The sequence below is a fragment of the Pelobates fuscus genome, chromosome 4 (genome assembly GCF_036172605.1).
Source record: "Pelobates fuscus isolate aPelFus1 chromosome 4, aPelFus1.pri, whole genome shotgun sequence".
NCBI lineage: Eukaryota > Metazoa > Chordata > Amphibia > Anura > Pelobatidae > Pelobates > Pelobates fuscus.
In genome coordinates this window covers 94,087,093-94,112,196 of record NC_086320.1, presented here as the reverse complement: position 1 = coordinate 94,112,196, position 25,104 = coordinate 94,087,093, and positions in this window count along the sequence as shown.

The following is a 25,104-nucleotide window of genomic DNA, read 5'->3' as shown; positions in this document are numbered from 1 at the left end:
AGTGCCCTCCATCAGACGGTATACATGTTGGGTGTTGTATTTCTTTTTTTTATTTAAATGATAGCGTGACAAGCTATCTTTGGTTTTGTTTTTTTCAGGAAGTCAAAAAATATTGTCTATATGTATTTCTATGTTGAACTTTTTATCCCTGAATGTCCAGGGGCTTAATACAAATAAGAAAAGGCACAGACTGTATGATTCATTGATGAAACTAAACATACAGGTAGCGTTTCTACAAGAAACGCACTGGCTTAAAGACACTAAACAAACTTGGGGTGGAGATAATTTTGCAACGGTGATTCAGGCCTCACTAACAGAAAAAAAAAAAAGAGGTGTGGCAATTATATTCAGAAAAGATATTAACTTGGATATTCTCCATATTGAATTGGATTTAGAAGCGAGGTTTATTATTCTATTATGTAAGATTGAAGATAGAGTTTTTACTCTGGTTAATGTTTATTTACCTAATGTCGATCCAATGACCAAATTTTCCCTGATAATGGATAAAGTCGTTAAAATCTGCAGGGGACATTTGATCATTGCCGGGGACTTTAACTGTGTTAGTGATCCAGCTATGGATAGAACTTTTTTATCTCCCTTATCAAACAACAAAGGAGCTATCAAACAAGCAAAAAAATTGAATAATATTTGTAAACAATATAATCTATACGATATGTGGAGACTATTACACCCTTCTGAAAAAGATTTTTCCCATCTATCCGGGGTGTATGGTACTTACTCCCGGATAGATTTTTGCTTAACAAATGCCAACACCATTCCGCTCTTTAACCATATTAATCTAAGGGAAAACACTTGGTCAGATCACAGTTTCGTCCTATTTGATCTTGGGGATTCTCCCCCTCTACATCGTAATACTTGGAGACTAAATGATAACATTTTAAAAGACCCTAGTAATAGGGAGGACCTTACCAAATTATTGAAATATTTTTGGGCAGAAAACGACCCGGGAGATACCTCTCCGTTAATAAATTGGTGCACTCATAAATCAGTAATGAGGGGCTATCTAATTAAAATAGACCACTTTCTTAAGAAAAAGAACGGCACAATACTGCCTGACTTATATATCGAATTCTACTCATGTTCTAAAAAGAATAAATTAAAATCTTCTCCGGAGTTGAGAACCCAATTAAAAGTTTTACAAACTCAAATTAACTTAAAAGAAGAGGAAAAAATTAAGCAAAATATATATAAACTAAAATTAAATCATTATGTCTCGGGCAATAGAGCGAGTAAAGGCTTAACTAGGAGATTACGCAATCAACAAGCAAAAAACAGGGTAGAAAAGCTGGTGGTTGACCATATTGTATACTCCACTCCATCTGAGATTGGACAAAAGTTTAACCAGTTTTACCAAGACCTTTACAATCTAAGGCTATCCCCAGAAACTAAAGACATCAAGGAATATTTATTAAATTCCCAATTGCCGAGAATTTCTTCCCAGGATTTGACCAATTTAAATAGAAAGATTTCAACCGAAGAAGTACAATTTCAAATTGAGAGATTAGCTACAAATAAAACCCCTGGTCCTGATGGTTTTTCAAACTTATATTACAAATATATGAAATCCTATCTTTTAAAACCTCTTATGGAAATGTTTAATCAACTCGCAGAAAATGAGGCCATACCTAAGGAATTATTACAATCCAATATCGTCCCAATTTTAAAATCTGGAAAAGATAGTAGGGACCCAAGAAACTACAGACCGATCGCATTAATTAATGTAGATATGAAAATATATTCCGCCATTATTGCTGAGAGATTGAAAACGGTCATTACAAAACTGATCCACCCAGATCAAATAGGGTTCATCCCCGGAAGATGGGCATCAAATAATACTCGAAAGCTTATAGATATTATCGGTTCAGCAAAAGACCATAAGGAGCCCCTCCTGGCCCTGTCCCTGGACGCAGAAAAAGCGTTTGACAGGGTCGGGTGGGACTACCTTAGAGAACTCCTTAAGGCATACGGCTTTAAAGGTTGGATATATACTGCAATTATGGTACTGTACTCTTCCCCCTCGGCCAGAACTGTAGGTCCCAATATTACTTCGTCCTGGTTCGATCTTAAAAACGGAACAAGACAGGGGTGTCCCCTGTCACCGATTTTATATATTCTTTCTCTCGAACCTTTCGCGGTTAACATTAGAAACAACCATTTAATTAAGGGGGTCCCCACTAAAACTCAGGAGATAAAGATTGCACTATACGCTGACGATGCCTTGGTTATTCTCATATCTCCGGAGGAATCATTAGCCGCACTCATGAAAGAAATAGATACATTTTCTAATATTTCTAATTTCAAGTTAAATGTATCTAAATCCACAGCTTTAACCATCAATTTATCTTCGACACAGGTTGAAAGACTATCCCAAAAATACCAATTTATTTGGACTGACACAGAAATTAATTATCTGGGTCTTAGTTTTCCAGCAAATGCCTCTCATATAATGGAGAGGAATGTAATGCACTTAATGAAAGATATGAATCAAAATTTAAAAAAATGGAAAAACCTCGAGACCTTATGGACAGGTAGAATCAATATTATTAATTCCTATATTTTACCGAAATGGCTGTATCTGTTTTCAATGGTCCCTCTCAAAATCCCTAAAGGTTGGCTTTTAATGATCCAATCGGCTATTAACAAATTCATTTGGAATAATAAAAAGCCTAGAATAAGTCAAAAAAATATTTCAAGGAAACTGTCCCAGGGAGGGCTAAACTTCCCAAATATCATAAATCTTTATCATGCGAACATTATACGACATATTTACATTTTACAAGAACCACAATTTTTTACTGAACCCTGGTATAAAATGGAATCCGAAGCTATACACGTTTCTAGCCTTTATTCCTATATCTGGTCAGATACTGGTAAGCTTTCGAGAGTGCTACCGTACTCCCCAATATCGCTGGCCCACACTTTGGAAATATGGACAGAAATTAAGAAAATCTTGGGTTTAACCAATCGAATCCTTAGAACCTGCAAATTAAATATATTAGAAGCTAATGTAGAAGATTTATCATTGAGACACTGGCCTAATAAGGACACTTTAACCATAGCGGATATTATGCAGGGTGATAATATTTTACCCTTTCAACAGTTAGTAGATAATTTGCATATTCCATCTAAAGAAATATTTACTTACTTTCGTATCAAACACTATATTCAGAAACATGTTGTTCAATCTACATTCCCATGCGTTAAAGAGCTGCAAACTCTATTCTCTTTTCAAACTGTACCCAAGATTATCTCGGTTGCCAACTCGCTACTTAAAGGCTTAGATCCCTTCCCGCATAGACTGGTTAAAACATGGGAAAAGGAACTTAATCTAGTGATCTCCCCAAACGACTGGTTTTCCTCCTTAATTTGGGTAAACAAATTTGTTCATGGATTGAACCTGACTGAGTGCCACTTTAAGCTTTTATATAGGTGGTATTATACTCCAACAAGGTTGGCTAAAATGTACACTTCTCAAGACTCAACTTGCTGGAGATGTGGCACCTATTCAGGCACATACATTCATATTTGGTGGTATTGCCCAGCACTTAAGCCATTATGGGCCTGGACCTTCAATATCTTTTCGGAAATATCAATGAATGAGGCTTCGTTTAATGATTCAAACAAAAATCCAGCCTCGGCCCTCCTTCATCTGAATTGGCCTTTCAAATCAAGTAAATATAGATGTTTAGCTACTCACTGCTTTATTGCAGCCAAAGTTACCATTGCAAGACAATGGAAATCTTCCGAGCCTTTTCAGAAGGCCTCTCTAATTAAACAAGTTAAACTTCAATTAACAATGGAAAATGATATTCTTAATACCTGGTCACTGGCCTCAAAAAAAAGAGACTGGTATTTACTTTGGTTAAACACCTGTTCCCTACTATATGGCAATTTATAAATTTTTCATGTGACGGGGGAGGGGACGGGGGTCTGACCACTCAGTAGATATACCTCTATGGACAATAGCTTTCTTAGTTTGTGGTTATCTTCTAGGGATATACTCCCTATCATATTTCCACAGACTCTGCGTATATAATATAATAACGACTTCCTCAGTTAATTTTTTTTTTTTTTTTTTTTTTTTTTCTTATTGGCATGTTTTCTCTTTGTGTTTGCGTGGGGGATGGCCTGTTGCACCTTAATTAACGTATTCTCTCTATACAGTAGGAACTATTTATATCATTTGGTGTAATATGCAATATGTATGTTTGTAATGTATGTATTTTTCGAATTGTACTGTAATATAAAATATGAAAAAACATTTTGAATAAAGAAGTATTGAAAAAAAAAAAGAAAGTATGTACTACTCCTTCTATTCCTCCTCCACCGTTGGTGGTGGCTGGACAAGAGGAATATGAAATCCATTCTATCTTGGATTCTAGGTATGCTCGTGGTTTATTACAGTGTCTGGTTGACTGGAAGGGTTATGGTCCTGAGAAATGTTCCTGCTGTTGATGTTCATGCAGCTCATCTCATCCATTCTTTCTATGCCCGGTTCCTTGGAAGGCCTGGTGTGTGTGTGGGGTACTGAAACGGGTGCCCGAACAGTGCGGCCATGCTGCAGGAGGGAGAGGTTACTTACCTCCGAGCGGGATCCAGTCACATTGCCTAATGTGCTATTCTCTGGATGCTATTGGTACTATCCTCCAGCACTTAACAGGTTTAAAGGCACAGAATGATAACATGTTGCAACCTTCACAGCACTACAGGTAGCATCATTCAGTAAACAGACTTTGTGGAGGACTTTGACAATCTTTGAGTAAAAAATGCACCTATGTGAATTTAGTGCTTTGGAGTCAAATACTCCAATGGCAAAAAAAAGGCAAAACGTGAAACAGAGTTATCAAATAGCACTCTATCTAACACACACATCATCATCATAGGTTAGAAAGTGCAGATATGAGCGTTTGCACAGAAAACTACATGCTCCATTTTCCAAAGATTGCCTGAAATATTATTTGATTATTACCCTGAATCTGGCCCATGAACGAAGAGTTAAAAAAATATTTTTTTATTGTCATTTTTGTAGCCATTCCAGGATAATTCATTTTGAATTACACACAAGAGATAAATACCCAACTAGTAGTTCTACAGCTCCTAAAAGAGGTGGCCTACTGCAGTTTGTTCAGTTTTGTTTTAAATCAAGTGGGACTGATGTGACCATTGCTATGATAATATTGCCAAATATTACAGCTAAGTGATAGAGTTTACATATATCAAGGCACCAGAGTCCCCAATTCAAGGTAGGATTAAGAAAAAACAAAAACACACATGAATAAAACCTAAATAATGATAAAATGGATGCACTGCACATATGAAATTTAATGTAAAAAATGCAAAGTTATGCACTTCGGTGTAAAGAATGCACAAGGAACTCATACCCTTAATGGAAGCGAATTAGGGATAACACACAATAAGGACTTGGGAATTGTTAGAGACAACAAACTAAGCAACAATGTTCAATGTCAATCAGCAGTAGCTAAGGCCAGTAAGGTATTGTCATGCATGATAAGGGCATTAATTATCGGGATGAGAATATCATTTTGCCTCTTTATAAATCACTGGTAAGACCACATCTTGAATATGCTGTGCAATTTTGGGCACTTGTTCTAAAGGATATTATGGCACTAGAAAGAGTGCAGAGGCAGGTTACGATATTAATAAAAGGAATGGAACATTTTAGCTATGAAGAAAGGTTAACAAATTTAAACCTCTTTAGTTTAGAAAAGCATTGCCTCAGAGAGGATATGATAACATTATACAGATATATCAGGGGCCAATCAAACAATTGTGTGGAAATCTATTCACAAGCAGGACTTTGCATAGGACACATGGTCATGCGTTTAGACTGGAAGAAAGAAGATTTAGTCTAAGGCAAAGGAAATGTTTTTTTACCGTAAGAACAATAAGAATATGGAATTCTCTACCTGAAGAAATGGTTTTATCAGAGTCCGTACAGATGTTTAACCCCTTAAGGACCAAACTTCTGGAATAAAAGGGAATCATGACATGTCACACATGTCATGTGTCCTTAAGGGGTTAAACAGCACCTATATGCATACTTGCAAAAACAGAACATTCAATTAGATAATTTTTACACTGTAGGGTAATAGTTTCTTGATCCAATGATAAATCTGACCGCGATTCAGTGGTCAAGAGGGATTTTTTTTCTTAGTTTGTAGCAACATTGTAAGTGCTTCAAGTTGGGTTTTTTGCCTTCTTTTGGAAAAACAGCAACAACAAATGTGAGGAAGGCTGAACTTGATGGACACATGTCTCTTTTCAGCCTATGTAACTAAAATGAAATAGATAAAAACTACTCATATTTGAAAGAGAAAATAGGTATTGCTCTGTCCAACAGGCTTAGGTGGTATTATCCCCACCAAGGATATGGAGTACAGCAATGAAGCTGCAAACAGTCCAATAAAAAGTATTTTTATTGATAAAAAACAATAAATGATTTTAAAAAAATGGAGTAAAAGAACTATATAAAACAGTATTTAAATACACTTAACTTGTTTCACCATACAATGGCTTTCTCAAAAGTTTCACCATACAACACTTTTGAAACACTTTTGAGAAAGCCATTGTATGGTGAAACGCGTGAAGTGTATTTAAATATTGTTTTATATAGTTCTTCTACCCTACATCTTTGGTGGGGATAATAAACGGAGAGAGACCACTAGCACCTATATGCTAGAGTGGGGATCATACCACTTCACAACATACCTGTGGAGCCACTCTATAGGCTCCACAACACTCTTTTATAGCTATATATTTTAATATTGAGTCTGGCATATTGCACTATATATCTCTGAATTATCCTACATATCTGCAAGAGAAGCTGCATCCACAAGAACCTACTATACAGTCTGTACTCCACCATATCCTCAGGCGGGTAATATTCCGCCCAAGCATCTAAATTGGTGCTGCACTTAAGCTCCTATAAAATGTTAGTGCATATCATGTTATATAACCTTACCTTACTATATCATATTATACTATATCAGTTTCCTATTTCTACTCCATTTTATAGTTTTATATGCACACTCCAAGGACATTCCAGGCGCTGCACCTCCCTCTTTGTTTTTATTTGCTTCTCTACGGGACAAGAGAGACCCTGGATTTGGTGACCTAGCTGCCATTACCAGTACTGGACAAGTGCTGAATATAAGTTTACATGTATTAACATGTGTCATATGTGGCTGCTTTTTTTCATCCTGGATAATTTTTAATAAAAGGGCTCATGGGAGCGTGAAAATGTGCTTGAACTTTTTGATTTATATATAGATATGAGGTAGCTTGAATGCACACATGGCACTCAACGCACATTCGCATCAAGTCCCTAGTGCTCCTCTATGAAAAGGGGGGTTAATACAGTTAGGGTTTGCTTTCCTAACGCTAAACTGTTTCTTTAAGCCCAACCACACTAATGAGTGGTGATGCACTACTGTCCATTGCAGTGGCAGCTCTAGACTTGGCAAGGCCTTGGACGAAACTCAAACATGATGCCCCCACTAACACAATTAATGAAACAAATAGCAGTTGACTTGTGTATGTATAAGAAGTTGTAAATATATGAAAGGGCGGGTTTGCAGCATTGGATGTAGAGACCTAGTCTCTGTATTTATTGTTCAGAGGCTTGCATTGTTGTGGCTCACTGTGCCGCTGCAATGTGAGCTTTCTGACTGGAGTTATGGCATAATTTGCAATAAACTAATTTAAATTTGCAATGATGCTAATTGTTTATACACGATTGTGGGGTATGGTTGCATAGCCTGGCAGTTGTGTATACATAAATGCTGGTGTCTTTTGGGTTATTGAAAACCAAAATTTAAATTTTGTTTGGGATTTTAAAAAGATCAGTCACAATTAGTGATGTCCCAAACGGTTCCCTGGCGAATAGTTCCTGGCGAACATAGCGTGTTCGCGTTCGCCACGGACGGCGAACATATGCGATGTTCGGTCCGCCCCCTATTTTTTTTTTTTGTGGTCTTTCAGTCAAATTTACTAATACTAAGTAAAAATTACTTAGTATTAGTAAATTGTGCCCCTACTCGCAATACCGAGTGTCCCTCCTCCCTGAGCGGGTGGGGGCCCTAAAGTAAAAAAAGGGGCCGAGGACCTATTGTCCTTCCCCCTGGCCCCCACCCCTGAGCGGTGGGTGGGGGCCCTAAATACCAATGGGGCGGGACCTATTGTCCTTCCCCCCGGCCCCCACCCCCCACCCCTGAGCGGCGGGTGGGGGCCCTAAAAACCAATAGGGGGGACCTATTGTCCTCCCCCCGGCCCCCACCCCTGAGCGGCGGGTGGGGGCCCTAAATACCAATAGGGGGGGACCTATTGTCCTCCACCCCCGGCCCCCACCTAAATACCAATAGGGGGGACCTATTGTCCTCCCCCCGGCCCCCACCCCTGAGCGGCAGGTGGGGGCCCTAAATACCAATAGGGGGGACCTATTGTCCTCCCCCCCGGCCCCCACCCCTGAGCGGCGGGTGGGGGCCCTAAAAAAAATGTCCCCCTACCTACCCTAGTCACCCCCTCCCCCCCCCAAAAAAAATGATCCCCCTACCTACCCCTCTCACCCTAAAAATAATGAGGGGGGAGTCAATAAAGCTAAAAACCTGTAAATAAATAAAAATAAACTTACCATTAGATGTCTTCTTTTTTCTAAAATCTTCTTTCTTCAGACCCCAAAAAGGGCAAATAAAAAGCCAATATAACCGTTGCACTTTGAAAAGAAAAAAACGAGCGCAACATTTTTTTATCCTTATTCACCCTTCACGCCGCAAACTGAGCTCCGCAGGGCGGTTCAAGGCTTATAAAGCCTTGCCACGCCCTGCAATTAGGCTTAGAACACTCTGATTGGTTGGTTTAAGCCAATCAGCGTGCTCTGTGTCATTTTACACAGCGTGGGAAAATGCCAAAGAACTTTCCCACGCTGTGTAAAATGACACAGAGCACTCTGATCTGATTGGGTGGATTTCAAGCCACCCAATCAGAGTGTTCTATGTCATTTTACACAGCGTGGGAAAGTTCTGTGGAATTTTCCCACGCTGTGTAATTTGACTCATAACACTCAGGGGTGGGGGCCAGAGGGGAGGACAATAGGTCCCCCCTATTGGTATTTAGGGCCCCCACCCGCCGCTCTGGGGTGGGGGCCGGGGGGGTGGACATTAGGTCCCCCCCTATTGGTATTTAGGTCCCCCACCCGCCACTCAGGGGTGGGGGCCAGGGGGGAGGACAATAGGTCCCCCCTATTGGTATTTAGGGCCCCCACCCACCGCTAAGGGGTGGGGGCCGGGGGGAGGACAATAGGTCCCCACCCTATTGGTATTTAGGGTCCGCAGCTGCCGCTCAGGGGTGGGGGCCAGGGGGGAGGACAATAGGTCCCCCCTATTGGTATTTAGGGCCCCCACCCGCCTCTTAGGGGTGGGGGCCGGGGGGAGGACAATAGGTCCCCCCTATTGGTATTTAGGGCCCCCACCCGCCACTCAGGGGTGGGGGCCGGGGGAGGACAATAGGTCCCCCCCTTTTTGGTATTTAGGGCCCCCACCCGCCGCTCAGGGGTGGGGGCCAGGGGAGAGGACATTAGGTCCCCCCCTTATTCTTGTTTAGGGCCCATCACTATTGTGGCCAGAAAGAGTCCCTGTGGGTTTTAAAATTCGCCTGCCTATTGAAGTCTATGGCGGTTCGCCGGGTTCGCCCGTTCGCGAACATTTGCGGAAGTTTGCTTTCGCCGTTCGCGAACGGAAAATTTCATGTTCGCGACATCACTAGTCACAATGTGTATTTATCTGGCTGTGTGTTTTTCTGAGTGTGTCTTGCATTGTCTACCTGTGTGGCCGAGAGTGTGTGTCTGACAGTAAGTATCCTTGTATCTGTATGTATGTTTCTCTGAGCATGTGTATGCTTGTGTCTGGGACTGTATATGTGTGGGGCAGCTGATTGTGTATGGGGTGGGGGTGCGAAGCTATGTTTTATGACTGTGTATATAATGATTGTCTTCAGGGGGTGACAGGGTGAGTATAGTGGTAACTGTGTCAGGGTGAGTGTGACAGAGCAAGGCGGGTGAATGTGATAGAGTTGGGGCGTGAGTGTGACATGGTTTGAGGAGAGAATGTTTCCTGGTGAGAGGAGGTACATTTGACAGGACTAGGGGGTTAATGTGATAGGTGGAATGTGGCATGCTTGGGGCATGAGTATCACAGGGTTTGGGTGAATGTGGCATGGTTGGAGGAGTGAGTGACAGGGCAAGGGGAGGTGAATGTCATAGGATTAAGGGGGGTTACTTGAGAGGGTGAGTGTGAAAGGATTAGATGTGTTATTGTGACAGGTTGAGTGTTAAAGGGCTGGAAGGTTGAGACAGATTTAGAAGCGTAATGTGACAAGGTGAGTGTGGAAGGGTTGGGGGGTGATAGGGCTGGGTATGAGTGTGGCAGGACAAGGGGATGTGGGCTTGACAGGATTGGAGGGCTTAATGTGACAGGGTGAAGGGAGAAGTGGTGACAATAGTGTGTGGGGTAACATAAGTGTGGGAGGTGAGGTGACATTGTGTGAGAGGGGGCTGATATAGTGTGAGGAGGGTGATATTAGTGTGAGGGGGTGACATAAGTGTGTGAGGGAAAAGAGACTGTGTATCCAATACCAGAAGGAATCGCATGTGGACTTGTGACATTTCTAAGTAATGTGTTCATGGGAGTCCTATTACTGTTTTTAACATTTTATCACACGGGTGAGTACAAATCTACAAGGTGTCACCTGCATCAAAGAGCTTTAATTCCATGTGTTCTCGCAACGAGGTTTAAAAGCTTTAATCAGATCTGCACAGTTTCTGTCTATTAGGTAGCATTAATTACATAGTGTGAGGGGGTTGTCATTTACCTTTTTTTTCATTTGTTTAAGTATTCCCTGGTGGTCCATTATCTCTCTCTGGTGGTCCGGTGGGCTGGCATTCTGGTTTGCAGCTCTGCAAAGTGCAGAGCTGCAGACAACATTGTAAGTATCTTGCGATCTCCAGTCAGAGTGTTGCCGTGGTAACCCATGGCAATGCTCTGATTGGCTGGAGATCGCGAGGCACTCAAGTCTGCAGCTCTGCACCTGGCGGAGCTGCAGACTGACTGTAGTGCTGGCTTTTGATCAGGGCAGACTGGAGGGGCCTAACACCCAGCGGCACTGACCGAGGACCCGACACAGTCTGCCCTATGGTGACTAAAGCGGCCGTGATTAGAGAGCACCTATTGTCCATTGTCTATCTGATCTAACTGATCAATACTACTGGTACTCCTGACAGATACATGTAGTCACCTTGTACTCAGGTTGAATACTATTATTATTGGCATTTATATAGCGACAACTTATTCCGCAACGCTACAGCATTACAGGGACAATAGGTTGATGAGGTCCCTGCTCAAATGAGCTTGCAATCTAGAGGGGAGGATATATAAAAATACAATAGGAAGGAAGGGCAGAGTGGGGGATAGCAACTAAGCAACAAGGTCCCCAAAGTCCCCCAAGTTTTGTAAACCAAGCTCATTTCTCGTAAACTGGGATTAAGTGAAATGTAATAGAGAAAACTGCATGTAATCATAAAAATGTTTTCTGTAAGATATGAAAGCATATAATGGTCTGCCACTGTTATGTTTCCTTTTTACTTATGTCGGTGCTAATAAATAATTTCACAATATGTTTCATATTATTTTGCTATTTACAATGTGCACATTTCTTTTTATTTTTTTACTTTGTTGTTATGTAACTTGATCCAAAAATGTATGACTCAATACACATTTTGTCCAATGCACATAAAATTGGATGCATGCATATTCATAGACGTCTTTAAAAACCATTATGGCATTCACAATTGCGCCAGGATTTAAGAATACATAATATTTCAGTATTTTCCAAACAATGCCATCTCATGGATTTATTTCAATACACCATGCTGCATAGTCCTGCTGAGTGCAAAATATATTTTTTTCAAATGCATTATATGCCTACTGCAATTTTATTATTTAATTTCATGATCAAAAAATGTCCTTCTGAGTGGATGTGTTCAAAGGCACAGTGGACACAAATTAATTCCAAATGCACATATAACTCATAAAGTGATCCAGACAATTTTGTTAAAGCTTCTTCAGTATAATAAGAGGAGATTTACAAAATAACTCTACAGATTAAGAGTTGTTCAAAGACATTTATATATTGTGATTTTTACAGCATATTTGAATGGAACACATTTTCTCTAGTAAAATGAATAGTACACTAAAATGATTCAGTCTCTCTACTATTTGGTATATTCAAATTCCAAATGTGTTTTACTTTATTTGATAAGGTAGGGAAGTATGAGGGTTATTCACTAAAGCACAGGTAGGCATCCTACGCACTCTAGGTGGCTGAGAGCATCAATCTTGATGATCTCAGCCAATCCAATACTTTTCCTTAGGAAAGCATTGACAGGTTAGTGCTCATGTACAGCAAAATGCTCTGCTGCGCCAATCAGGTGGCCTCTATGCTTTCACTTTGCTATTTCTGCAGAATAACTTCTCGTGGTTATCAGCATTGTTACAAATCGCTATTTGTAACTGGCCCTTTAAACGAGAAATTGCCCTGCTTCCCTGGATTGTGGAGAAGCATGTTTGCCAGCCTCCTGCCTCATGACTATGGCCCCTGGAAGATTGTGCCCCTGAAAACTTATTAACATTTATTGGGTGTGTATGGCCCTTTAAGAACCGTCTGGGGACATATTGTGACTTTGCTGAACAATGCCCCTTTAAGACTATGTCCCCAGACCGGTAAAATAACTTGTTCCTGGCTTTCTCCCACTTGGTTCAGTAAATAGGGCTTACTGAACCAAGTACCACACAGGCAGACCACCCAGAAGCTAAAGTGTGCAGGCAATTTACCTCCCAGGCTGTGAGGTTACTGCCGGTCAATTGCACGTGGCGGCGGCCATCTTGGTTTCCTCGAATGCGGTCAGCGGTGTATGCTAAATATTCTGTGGAACTAAAATCGGCTACACATTCTGCCGAACACCGCTGACCCTTACCTTCTCCCATACTGAACTTGCAGCTCCAGAGACTAAGTCCCGTTCGAAATGGGACTTAGTCGTTTTTTCGCATGAAATTGACCGACCGCACAGCCCAAATCTATGGAACTGTTTTGGGCAGGAAATTGTGCTTGCGGTCGGTCATAAAGGACTTCCAGCTAACTTTTGATCCACTGGAGGGATTTGGCTGATTTTTGGAAGTGTTTATGTCTGATGTATGCTGAGTCTGAATATGTAACTTTATTGAAATTGAATGTATGGTTTTAAAGTTACAGTGTGTATGTGAAAACTGTATTTTTATTGTATGTAATAATTGGTTTAACTGTTTATCTGAGGGGAGGGAACCTGTGGGCTGTACTATGCATGTGATTGGTCAATTTCATCCTCCCCCTGGGAGAGTCCTGTGTGTACCTTATCCTAATAAAAAGCAGGCTGGGTGTTCCAGTCCTCAGACCTCTTCTGACCCTCAATACGTAGCCTTGTCTCGTTATTGGAGGGAACTGCTATATCACACTGGGGATTGCTATGCGCTGCATATTCCCCTGAGCTCTTAATCACTTAGCTCTTGTAAGAGCTTGTTCCGGATACGCTCTCCTGGAGGAGAGGTCTTCCCCACACGGTCCTGGAGGACAGAAGCCGATCCAGGGTGGAAGGAAGACGGCGCGGCTCCAGTTAAGCTACGGCGGTTGTGGAGCCTGCGGTGGTTGTGGTGTCGTCTGCAGTGCTTGGAGTCCTCTGAGAGCGCTAGGAGCATCCATCAACGGAGGGTACTCAGTCGGAGTACACGGAGCTCCGTTACAAGCATGACAGCCACTAAAGGCATTTAAACCCTGCAGAAACATTGCTGGCCCTGCAGAACTGCTGTGTTTTAACTTCCAGGGTTAAAACGAGGGGGATATGGCACCCAGACCACTTAATTTAGATGAAGTGGTCTAAGTGCCTATAATTTTACTTTAAACATAGCTTCCTTTACCTCCCAAATAATAGTAGTAGATGGCCTTCACTGTTTGGATTTCCTTTCAAGCAGGATTCTAACATCTAGTTAGTTTGCAGTCAATAGCACAGACTTTATTTAGTCTCTTTTTGACTTTTTGACTCTTGCCAAATTTTGCCATTGCAATTATGATCACTAGCAGAATATTGTTTTGTTCTATTCTTTTAGAGAGTTCCCTTCCATTGTTAAAGCCATTAGATCAGGAAGATGTGCACCCCAGTCGTTTATGCAATTACACTGAACAAAATTATAAACGCAACACTTTTTGTTTTTGCCCCCATTTTTCATGAGCTGAACTTTTTCTATGTATACCAAAGGCCTATTTCTCTCAAATATTGTTCACAAATCTGTCTAAATCTGTGTAAGTGAGCACTTCTGCCAGCATTACAATGACCCTAAGCACAAAGTCGAGTTGACCCTCTAGTGGTTAAAGCAGTAAAAGGTGAATGTTCTGGAGTGGAGATCACAGCCTAATATCATCAAGCCACTCTGGGGTGATCTCAAACGTCCCATTCATGCAAGACGACTTTGCATGACCAATACGAATGGGCACTTATACCACCTGCAAGAATTAAGGGCCTCATAGACAACTATTACAAAAGACTACACATTGTCATTGATGCTAAAGGGGGCAATACACAGTATTAAGAACTAAGGGTATGCAGACTTTTGAACTGGAGTAATTTCTTTTTTTTTTTTTCTTTTTTTGCCACGTTTGGTTTTATGATTGTACCATTATGTTATAACCTACAGTTGAATAAAAATCCAATAAAAAAATAAAAGAAATGTGTTTTGCCTACCCACTCATTTTTCTTTAAAAATGGTACGTATATTACCAATTCTCCAAGGGTATGCAAACTTTTGAGCACAACTGTATGCACTCTGTAAATCAAGACACATACATTAATTTATTTTGAAGTACTTTTCCTAAGCTGCACAAATTATGCACACGTTATAAATTACAAAACAGAACCAAAAAATGTTTTGTTTGGGGTTTATTTTGCAGGGTTTTTTTTTACAACAAATGAGAATTTATATATATTTGTATGTTAAATCAAATTTAAGCCCCCTTTGCCCTTTGAGAAACAGTAAATATGTGTTGGTGCAATAAACAAAGAGAATTAGGCACAAACAGCAAAAAAAAAAATGCTTGTGTCCTTTAGTGTATGGTCAGCATCTGAAGCGGCATCCTTAAGGGGTTACGTTTTTCATGGAGAAAGAATGCAGAAAATAGATAGCTCAAGCTGAAGTATGTGTGAACTTAATATTTAGCAGATTAATACTGTAGTATGTTGTTTATTCTCTTCCAAGAGACTAGATTAGAGAAAAAAAATCTGAATGAAGCTAATTTAACTGTGGGATTGCCATAAGTAAGGCAATAACTAGAATCTGGACAAAAGAAAAGGAGGTTCTGCGCACACATTGGACATATAATATACTCTGAAAAATAAATATCTATCATAGGGCAATATGTAAAATCCCAATAGTTCTAGAAGGAATAATTGAAAGCACTCACACTTTAGAGAGCCATATAAGTCGGCTCTCTACTTTAAGGGCACATCAAGTAGTCTCAGTAAAGTTCTCTGTGCAGGTGGGTCCCACCAGAAACGGGCATCAAATTTCGTCTGGATACAATCAGGAACCAGGATAAGTTGGAAGTAAAATATTTTATTCACAATAAAAATAAAAATTAGCACAACGCGTTTCGACCACTCTCTTGGTCTTCCTCAGGTGCAATACTGTTATATCAAAAGTTTCTACTTTTATATTGTATACTTAATTAAAACATTCAAAACATATGCGTACAAAATCAGAATCCCACCCTCCATACCCATATATGGTGATTCCTATATCCATTCCCATCCAATATGGCGTCCCATATTCCTCCATGTTGTGAGTATCGACCTCCTCATCATGGCCGTGCGTTCCAAACGCTCGTATCCGCTCACGTGATTTCCGGTCTTCGTGCCGATACGTCATTTCCGCCTGCTGATATCCGGACTCAGATGTTTCCGTTCTTCCGTGTTTATATATAGCGTTTTCAAAATTGTGTATATCAAACGTAATTTCCGTTTAGTCGGAATCATAAGGGGGTAAGGGAGTGAGGGAAATAAATAAAATCTTTGATTGCAAGTCCAAAGTCCGAAACAAAGTCCAAATTTAGCTCGATAAAAAGTAGAAAGAAGGGGAAAGAGTCAAAATGTTATGATATGCACTCAAATAAAATATGTTAACAATAATACAACAATAAATATTACTAAAAACACTACTTAGTAAAAATAAACAGCTTTATAAAATAGGACCTATGTCAAAATCTAAACCCCTTGGATGTAAAGTTTGCATATCAAAGATCCAAGAACTTTCCTTTTTGCTAAGGTTTAAAGCAACATTTCCTCCTCTCCAATTAGTTGAAACTTTTTGAATAGCCATAAATTCTAAGTCTTTTGGATTTGATTGATGGGTTTCTAAAAAATGTTTAGACACGCTGTGGTTGGGAAAACCTTTTTTTATATTTCTAATATGTTCATTCACACTAACTTTTAATGATCTAGATGTTTTCCCTACATACTGTAAGCCACAGTGACATTGTAGTAAATAAATAAAATCTTTTGATTCACAAGAAATAAAAGAACGTACGGGATATTGTTTCTTAGTTACACATGATAAAAAGGTCTCTTTTTTTCTCTTGCTAATTTTAGTGCTTTTACAGGCGTTGCAGTTTCCACAATGGAAAAAAACTTTTTGTTTTTTGGACCAGTCCTCTATAAATGTGTGTTTTTCTTCACCATTAATAAAACTAGAAGTTAACATTTGCTTCAAATTCCTAGCCCCTCTAAAAATGAATTTTGGTTTTCCCCCAAGAATTCTTTAATATCACGCTCTTGATTAAGAATGTGCCAGTTTTTACCAATAGTCTTTTTTAAAACACCAATATTGCTTGAATAATTAAAAATAAAGGGAATTTGATTTGATTTTAATGTTTCTTTCATTTCTTTATATTTAAGCAGATCAGACCTATTAACAGTATCTACACTTCTAAGAATTCTCTCAAGTATATCTTCCTTATATCCCTTTTGTAAAAATAGTTGTTTTAAAAATTCAGATTGTTCTTTAAAATCTTTTTGTTCCGTGCAGTTGCGTTTCAAGCGTAAAAATTGTCCTTTTGGTATGTTCTGCAGCCAGGGGTCATGGTGACAACTTTTAATATCAATAAAACTATTAATATCAACCTGTTTAAAAAAAGTTTTAGTTTTAACTTGATTATTGGAAATAAAAATATTGAGGTCCAAAAAGTCTATAGAAGTAGGGCTGATGTTTTTGGTCAATTTAATCCCCCAATTATTTAAATTAAGATAATTGGAAAAAAAGTAGTAAAATCCTTCTCTGTTCCTTTCCATACCATAAAAACATCATCTATATATCTTCTGTAGAGGACCAAGTTTGCCCCAAATTCATGTCCCTGGTATACAAACGTATTCTCCCAAAAGGACATGAATTAGTTGGCGTAACTTGGGGCAAACTTGGTCCCCATAGATGTACCACGTATTTGGAGGTAAAAATCATTTTGAAACCAGAAGTAGTTATTAGTTAAAATCATAAAAATCCCCTGAATTAAAAAAGCAACTTGTGCTTCTGAAAATTTGTTTGACTCTTTAAGATAAAATTCTACCGCTTCCAGTCCCTTTTGGTGTTCAATGATAGTGTATAGACTTGTCACGTCACATGTGACTAAAAAATATCCCTCTTCCCATTTAAAATCATCCAAAATATTTAAAAGACTCATAGAGTCCTTCAGATAAGCTGGACAAGATTTTACCAATGGTTGTAAAAAGTAATCTATATATTGGGATAGTTGGGTTAACACTGAATCTATCCCTGAAACTATTGGTCTTCCAGGTGGGTTTTCCAAGCTTTTGTGAATTTTCGGTAGGACATGGATTACCGGAATTCGTTGATGTTCTACTTTCAGGAAAGAATATTCATTTTTATTTAGCACGTTATTGTCAATTCCTTCTTTGAGAAAACTGTCAAATTTCACTATTATCTCCGTAATAGGATTTTTATTCAATTTTCTATATGTATCTACATCATTAAGTTATCTTATAATTTCATTTAAATATATATCCTTGTCCATAATAACCACACCTCCACCCTTATCGGCCGGTTTTATTACAATAGAGTTATTTTGTTTCAAGTCTTTGATGGCCTGTCTTTCTTTAAAGGTTAAATTCTGTTTATATTTATTCAGGGGTTTTATCTTCCAGACATGCTTTTTCGAACACCCTCATGCTCTGTGTTTTTAAAAACTGGGGATAAAAAGTGGATTTTTTCTTAAAATTCGTATACTTTGTTATAAACTCTTCTCTATTAACATCTTTCACTACTTCTTCTTTTTTCTCATTAAAAAATTTGTTAAGACATAGTTTCCTAGTAAAACGATTAATATCAATAAAAGCTTCGAATTTATTTATTGGGCAGCTTGGTGCATACTTAAATTTTTTATTTGTGTCGGGGATAAACTGACTTTAGATAAATTAAAAACCTTTATCTCATTACTATCTTTTTCTTTTTTTGACTTATCTCTCCCTCCTCTGTTTCCTCTTCTAGTATTATTTGTCTTTTTGGTGTTTTGAAGGTTTCTTTTCCCCTCCACCCCTAGTCTAAAAAAATTTCCTCATCATTGTCATCTCTCAATTTTTCAAATCTATTCCTAATTGGAATACGGAAAGATTTTTCTTCTTCAATTTTATAGTTTCTATTGTCTCGTTGCTCACATCTTGGTTTTGGGTCATATTTGGGTGACACCCTTTGGAATGTTTTAGGCCTGGTGGATCTGGACATTTAAGGGCTTTTCAATCCTCTCTGCACTACACTTGAGTATGTCCTACTTTCAGTCCTGACTGGAGTTTTACCCCTCTGTTGTCCAGACTGATTATATGGTTTATAGTAATTGTTTTGATGGACTTGGGTTTTATAACTTTTATTTTCGTATCTCTGATTACTCGGAGGAATTCTAGGATAACTTTGGTCTCTTTTATTATTATTTTTAGGAATTTTCCTCACCCTATTATTTTCATAATCATCCATATCTCTTTTGAATTTTTTCTTTTATTCAAAATTATAGAATTTTCCAATTTTTCAAGATTTATTTTTATCCTTTCAGACAACATATCAAAATCTCTGGTACCAACAAAAGGTTCTAATTTAGTACGCAATTTATTAATGTTTATATCAATTTCTTTGAGATCTTCTTTTCTTTGTGTTATGATTATATTTATCATTGTTACCGAAAAGGATTCCAGGGCAGATGTCCAAATATTCATAAATTTGGTATTCTCTAAGTCAAAGGTAGGGAATTTAGTAAATCTCAATCCCCTAGGGGTTATTTTGTCCTTGAGATATTTTTCAAGTGTAAACACTTCCCATTTTACCTTAATTTCTCTGCCCAACAATTTTTCTAATTGATCAGTCATACAGTCTAAATTATCACTTAAAATCAATTATTCTTCCGCATGTGGTTCTTCACACATAAACTTTTGTATTGCGGACTTGAACCAGTGATTTCTAGATTCGAAAAGTGACATATTGCAAAAAGCAGCCTTTAACACCAGATGTTAAAGGCTGAATAACTAGAATCTGTAATATTCTTTTTAAATACAGTTTACATGTATTTAACTGAAAGAAGACTCAATGTGCTAGAGCAGTAGAAATTAATTAAGGCAGGTGCAACAACTGGAGGAGACAATTGTCAGCATGCAGCAGAACTCCATATTTAAACGTTGTACTATAAATGATTCTTATGGTAATACTTCAGCTTTTCCATTCCAGCCAGTATCAGCACTCTAAAAAAATTGAAGATATTAAGATTATCTAGATCCAAAGAGTTTTATGTTCATGGATCAATTGAAGGACACAGGACTATCTCAAAAGGTATTTGAATTACATGTCGTTGAATAATGTTTTTTTTTTTTTTTAATCCTGAGGTATTTCTGGTTGGTTGATTGATGCGTTTGTTCTGCATGTTTGACTTTTATCTTCATTTATCAGGAAAGTAAGCTAAAATCTATTTTTCAACATAATTCCTATTTAAATAAAGTAATGTGTCCTTCAGTGCATTGAAGAAAGACTTATCATGTTTATTACAACTCTAGTTACCTACTGAAAAGGTCATAGCCAAAGTTACATCAAAAATCATTTTAATCCAAGTGTTTCAGAAAGACCCAGATACAAATTAATTTAAAATACTTTTCTTACAAAAAAAGTGTGTGGTATCTAAATGTCTTTAACTCCATTCCATCAGCACAAATGTTGTCTGTGTGTGTGTTTCCATTTTGGTTGGATTATACTATTTGAACTATACCACTTAAAATATCTCCTAAATTTCTTTCAAGTTGATGTTTTAAGTTTTCAATTGCAGCCAATACTTCAGTGGCTCGCCTTCGGAAATCTACCAATACTCCAATTGAGATAGGCACCAACCGAACACATTTCTCCAAATTGGTCAAATGAATATATGGTAAACGTGCAAATCAACCCAAATAATGGAACACAACAGGCTAGGGATATGTCCTATTTAGCATAGAGGCTGTACCTAGTATAAAGTTAAAGTCCAGGTTTTCATCTGATCGTCTTAAATTTAAAGCTTGGCTGTTCCTCAGTGGTTGGACACATGCAATAAAAAGAAGAAAGAAGAAGAAAAGAAAAAACAAGTGTAGTATTTTCCAAAGGAATAGGTGACATAACACAAGGTACAAATTCCCACTCCCATGTCATGGAGCATCATACAAGCTCCAGTAGCATACAGTGGTAAAATGTGTGAATGTAAAGATCATATGAGTATCTCCAGTAATTCCGGTGAGATATATGCAATGACAAAAGGGGGAAACTCCAATAGTGAAAAATTGCAATAACAAGTCAATAATATGAAAAAGTAAATAAGAAACAAACTCCCAAGTGGGTAGCTTTCACCTAAAGCTCAAGGTAACAGGTATACAGCGGTCCAATACCCCTTCAAGGGTATATCCTGGTCACAGCAGCATAGTTATATATGTGAAAAAATGTAAACCGTATATAGCAGGGTTTCTCAAAGTGTGGGTTGCAACTCACTCGTGGGTAGCTGGCTGATTTTTGGTGGGTCGTGCTGACCCATGCATCCAGGGCCGTCGGACCCTCAGTCCATGACCGAGGCCCCAAAACCAAGAGGGGGCCCAGTGGCTTACAATGTGTTCCACTGGATTGCTCTATAACAGGGAGAAAGTACTGCACACCCTCTGGTGGAGGTGGAGGCAGAGCTGCAGACAAGAGAGCACAGGCCAAGGACACCGGGGAGGAGGAAAGGAGAGGAGCCCAATGGATAACCATGGACTGCACAAAAATGTATGGTAATGGCTGGCCGGCTTACTATCACCCTCACCTCCTCCCTCCACTGTCACCATCACCGCCTCCCCCACCTCCTCCATCCACTGTCACCCTCACCTCCACCTCACATTGTCACTCTCACCTACACTGTAATTACTACCATGATATCCCAGAATTATGCCTGTAAAACTGCCATTATATGCCAAGTTTCTGCTTCTACAACTGCCATAACATGCCAAAATTATGCCTCTAAAACTGCCATGATATCCCAGAATTATGCCTCAAAACTGCCATGATATACCAAAATGATGCCTCTTAATCTGCCATGATGTGTCAAAATTATGCATCTAAAACTGGTTGCCATGGTGTGCCAAGTTTATGCATCTAAAGCTGATTGCCCTGGTGTACCAATTTCCATCTAAAGCTGATTGCCCTGGTGTGCCTATTATACGCCTCTAAAGCGGATTGCCATGGTGTGCCAATTTTATGCATCTAAAACTGATTGCCATGATTTGTCAATTGTATGCATCTAAAATTGATTGCCATGATGTGCCTAGTTTATGCTTCTCAAGCTGATTGCCATGAAGTGCCAATACTTGGCAGGGGTAGAATTTGCAGCTTGTAACGTCTTCAAACACTTCTAAATCCTTTTTACAAACAATTGTACCATTAGAGGCATATGTACAATCTGGAGGTATTTCTTCTTTGAGCAGGCAGGAAGTAGTGATGGTACTAGCTTTGTACAGGTGCAGACATCTCTGGCGAATGAGGTAGAGGTATCACAGGAGTCTCGGTAGTAGGACTAGCCCTATCTCCATAGGTTCTTCGGAGTCAAGAGGAGGAACATAGGCTACCTCTGGAGTTTTTTTTTAGCTAGTTCATAAGGAGGCAACAAGCAGGTGTGGCGTTGGTACTGGGTTTCCCTGTCTCTAGGAATCTGGAATACTCTGGAACGTGGAGCAGGCCTTGACGCAGTAGTTTTTCTAGAAGTTGTAAACTGTGAGTCCATTGCAGTCATAAAGGACCCCCAGCTGCTGAGGACAGGACTCTTTGCCAGCAACATCTGGTGGGCCCATGTCTTAATCCATCCAGACAGCAGGTTGATAGCCATGGGCAGCTTTAAGGCAAATAATATCTCACAATCCACCTTAATGCACTGGAAGGAAGGATGCATGACTACCATTAAATCTCTCTGGCATAACAACAAATAACTCAGAATATGCAGGTTTCTGGGGCTGTGCAGCTGCAGGAACAGGAAACAATGAACTGACCCTGACCTTAGGGAGAAGCAGTGTTATATACCTGGATAATGAGCAACTAATTTGCAAGTTGTCTTAGGTGGACTTAAAGTGACAGGAAGTAGCCACAGGAGAAGTCCAGCCCCCTGGTGCTGCAGACAAGTCGAGGTAAACAGGGCTAGAACCACACTAATAAAATCAGTTCAGCAGTGGTTCAGAGGCAGGAAAGCAGGCTTAGGATACAGAAGGGCCCAGGATCAAATCCTCTGTAAGACACCTGTGGGTTGACCATGCCTAGCCGTCTGAAAGAGTACGGGGAGAACCATGACAGTTTTTTATGGGTTTATTTATTTAATTACCGGAGACACTCATATGATATTTAAATCCACAAGTGTGGATTATGCCACTCTATGCTGATAATTCTATAGCTTGTATAAAGCTCCATGACATGTAAGTGGGAGTTTGTGCACATTGTTCATCCATCCTTTTGGAAAATATTACACTGTTGTTTTTTCTTCTTCTTTCTTCTTATGATTGCATGTGCCCATTGAGGAACAGCCAAATTATAAAAGAATCAAGGTTATTTGATGAAAACTTGGACTTTATTTTTTGATCGCCTTGTAAATATCCCCATAAGTGTAGCATTTACCTTTATATTAAGCACAGCCTATATGCTATATTTTGTGTTTATCGTATTTTATAGTTAGTAAAATAGTCCTCCAGGAGCCCATGCCAAGGTCACATTAACCACATCCTGCCACCCAGGGTAATACATACCTTCCCCCATTCTAATTTATGTTATGTACAATTTGTTTTTTTTATTTTTCTCAAACAGGATACTCATCATACAGTGTGTATTATGATGTATACATTTTCTATCTTGTTGTATTATCTTTGTGTGCAAAACTCAATAAAAATGGAAACAAAAAGAATACAATGCTCATTTACTATGAGAATCTATTTACAGACCAATACATTGTAAAAAAGATGATCTTTTAAAATCCAGATTGTCATGACATCATATGGAGTTATTGGTCCTTAAGAAGTTAATAAAATCCCTTTGGCACCATGTATATAAAACTGACCAGAATGGTAGGGTTATTCACATTCACATGTTAATTGTCATGAATTCAAAATAAATAAGACATTTTCAGATTTAATCCCAATATATCCTGACAAAAAACAGGATATATTTGAATTTCCAATTTAAAATTTACTTTGAATTCCTGACAAATCACACTTTAGTGAATAATTTTGTAGAACGATCAGATCAGCCATTCTCATCTAAACATTTTAAACCCATGTTAACATTGTGTACTCAGCTGACATACCATCTGTAAAGAAGACAATTAATTCATGAAAGAAAAATCTAAAGGTCACCAGGTTATTCTACTTGATGCTCTCTATATTGCAGTTCTCTACTGTCTTCAATATCAATCACTTTTTTAATTCATTTAACCCTCCTGTTGGTCACAATCTAGTTGTTGTTTTTCCGCCTCCCCCAGCTAGATATTGCTTTATTTTGTTTTGTCCACTGTATTTTCCAAGTGTATTGGAAAAGAGTTCAATTGTATTATTTCATGCCTAAGGCAGTATTTATGCTCCTAAATATACTGTAAACGACTTGCTTATTATCTTCCCTAATTTCTACAGGCATAAACTGAAATTAGGTTTTAAAATAAATGTAGATGACAGGAACAAAGTGTCAGTAATGGAGAATGGATCCCCAGCAAGATAAAAGTCAACATTTAAGATAAAAGTTGCAATACGAGCGTAGAAGAGGCGCATTACCGGACCTTAGAGTGGCCAGGTTTAACGCTTAGTATAGAATTAGCAACTAACAGGACCATGGGCGTAGGAACCCAAAATAATCTGGGGGGGATAGCATTTTTACTCGCCAGGTATATTCTTATTCCGTAAACTAGGAGTTGTTTATCCCATTGTACAGCGCTACGGAATTTGCTGGCGCTATATAAATGATAAAATAATAACATTAAAGGGTCACTACAGGGAAGGGGTTTTACTTACCTGGATACAGTGTCGGGATTCTCCTGATGCCGCGCCCCCTATTTAGTCAAAATGACGAAATAGGAGGGTGCGAGCAGGGAGCAATAAAACGCTTCTATTCAGTAGCGTCATTGCTCCCTGGTGCGCATGCGCAGCTTTGCTGCACATGCGCAGATACTTCATAGGGCGGCATTCATGTCTCGACTAGGAAGCACCTCTAGTGGCCATCTGAGTGTCCACTAGAGGTATTCCTCAGTAGTAAATAGTAAATAAATAAAAATTCACCTCCCCCCAATCAAGGTGACTAGGGGTCCCAAGCCCCTAGTCACTCCCCACCCAAATAAAACTATCCCCTACCTACCCCCCTCACCCTAAAAATAGTGAGGGGGGAATAAAATAACTAACCTGTAAGCAAAAATTAAACTTACCATTTGACGTCT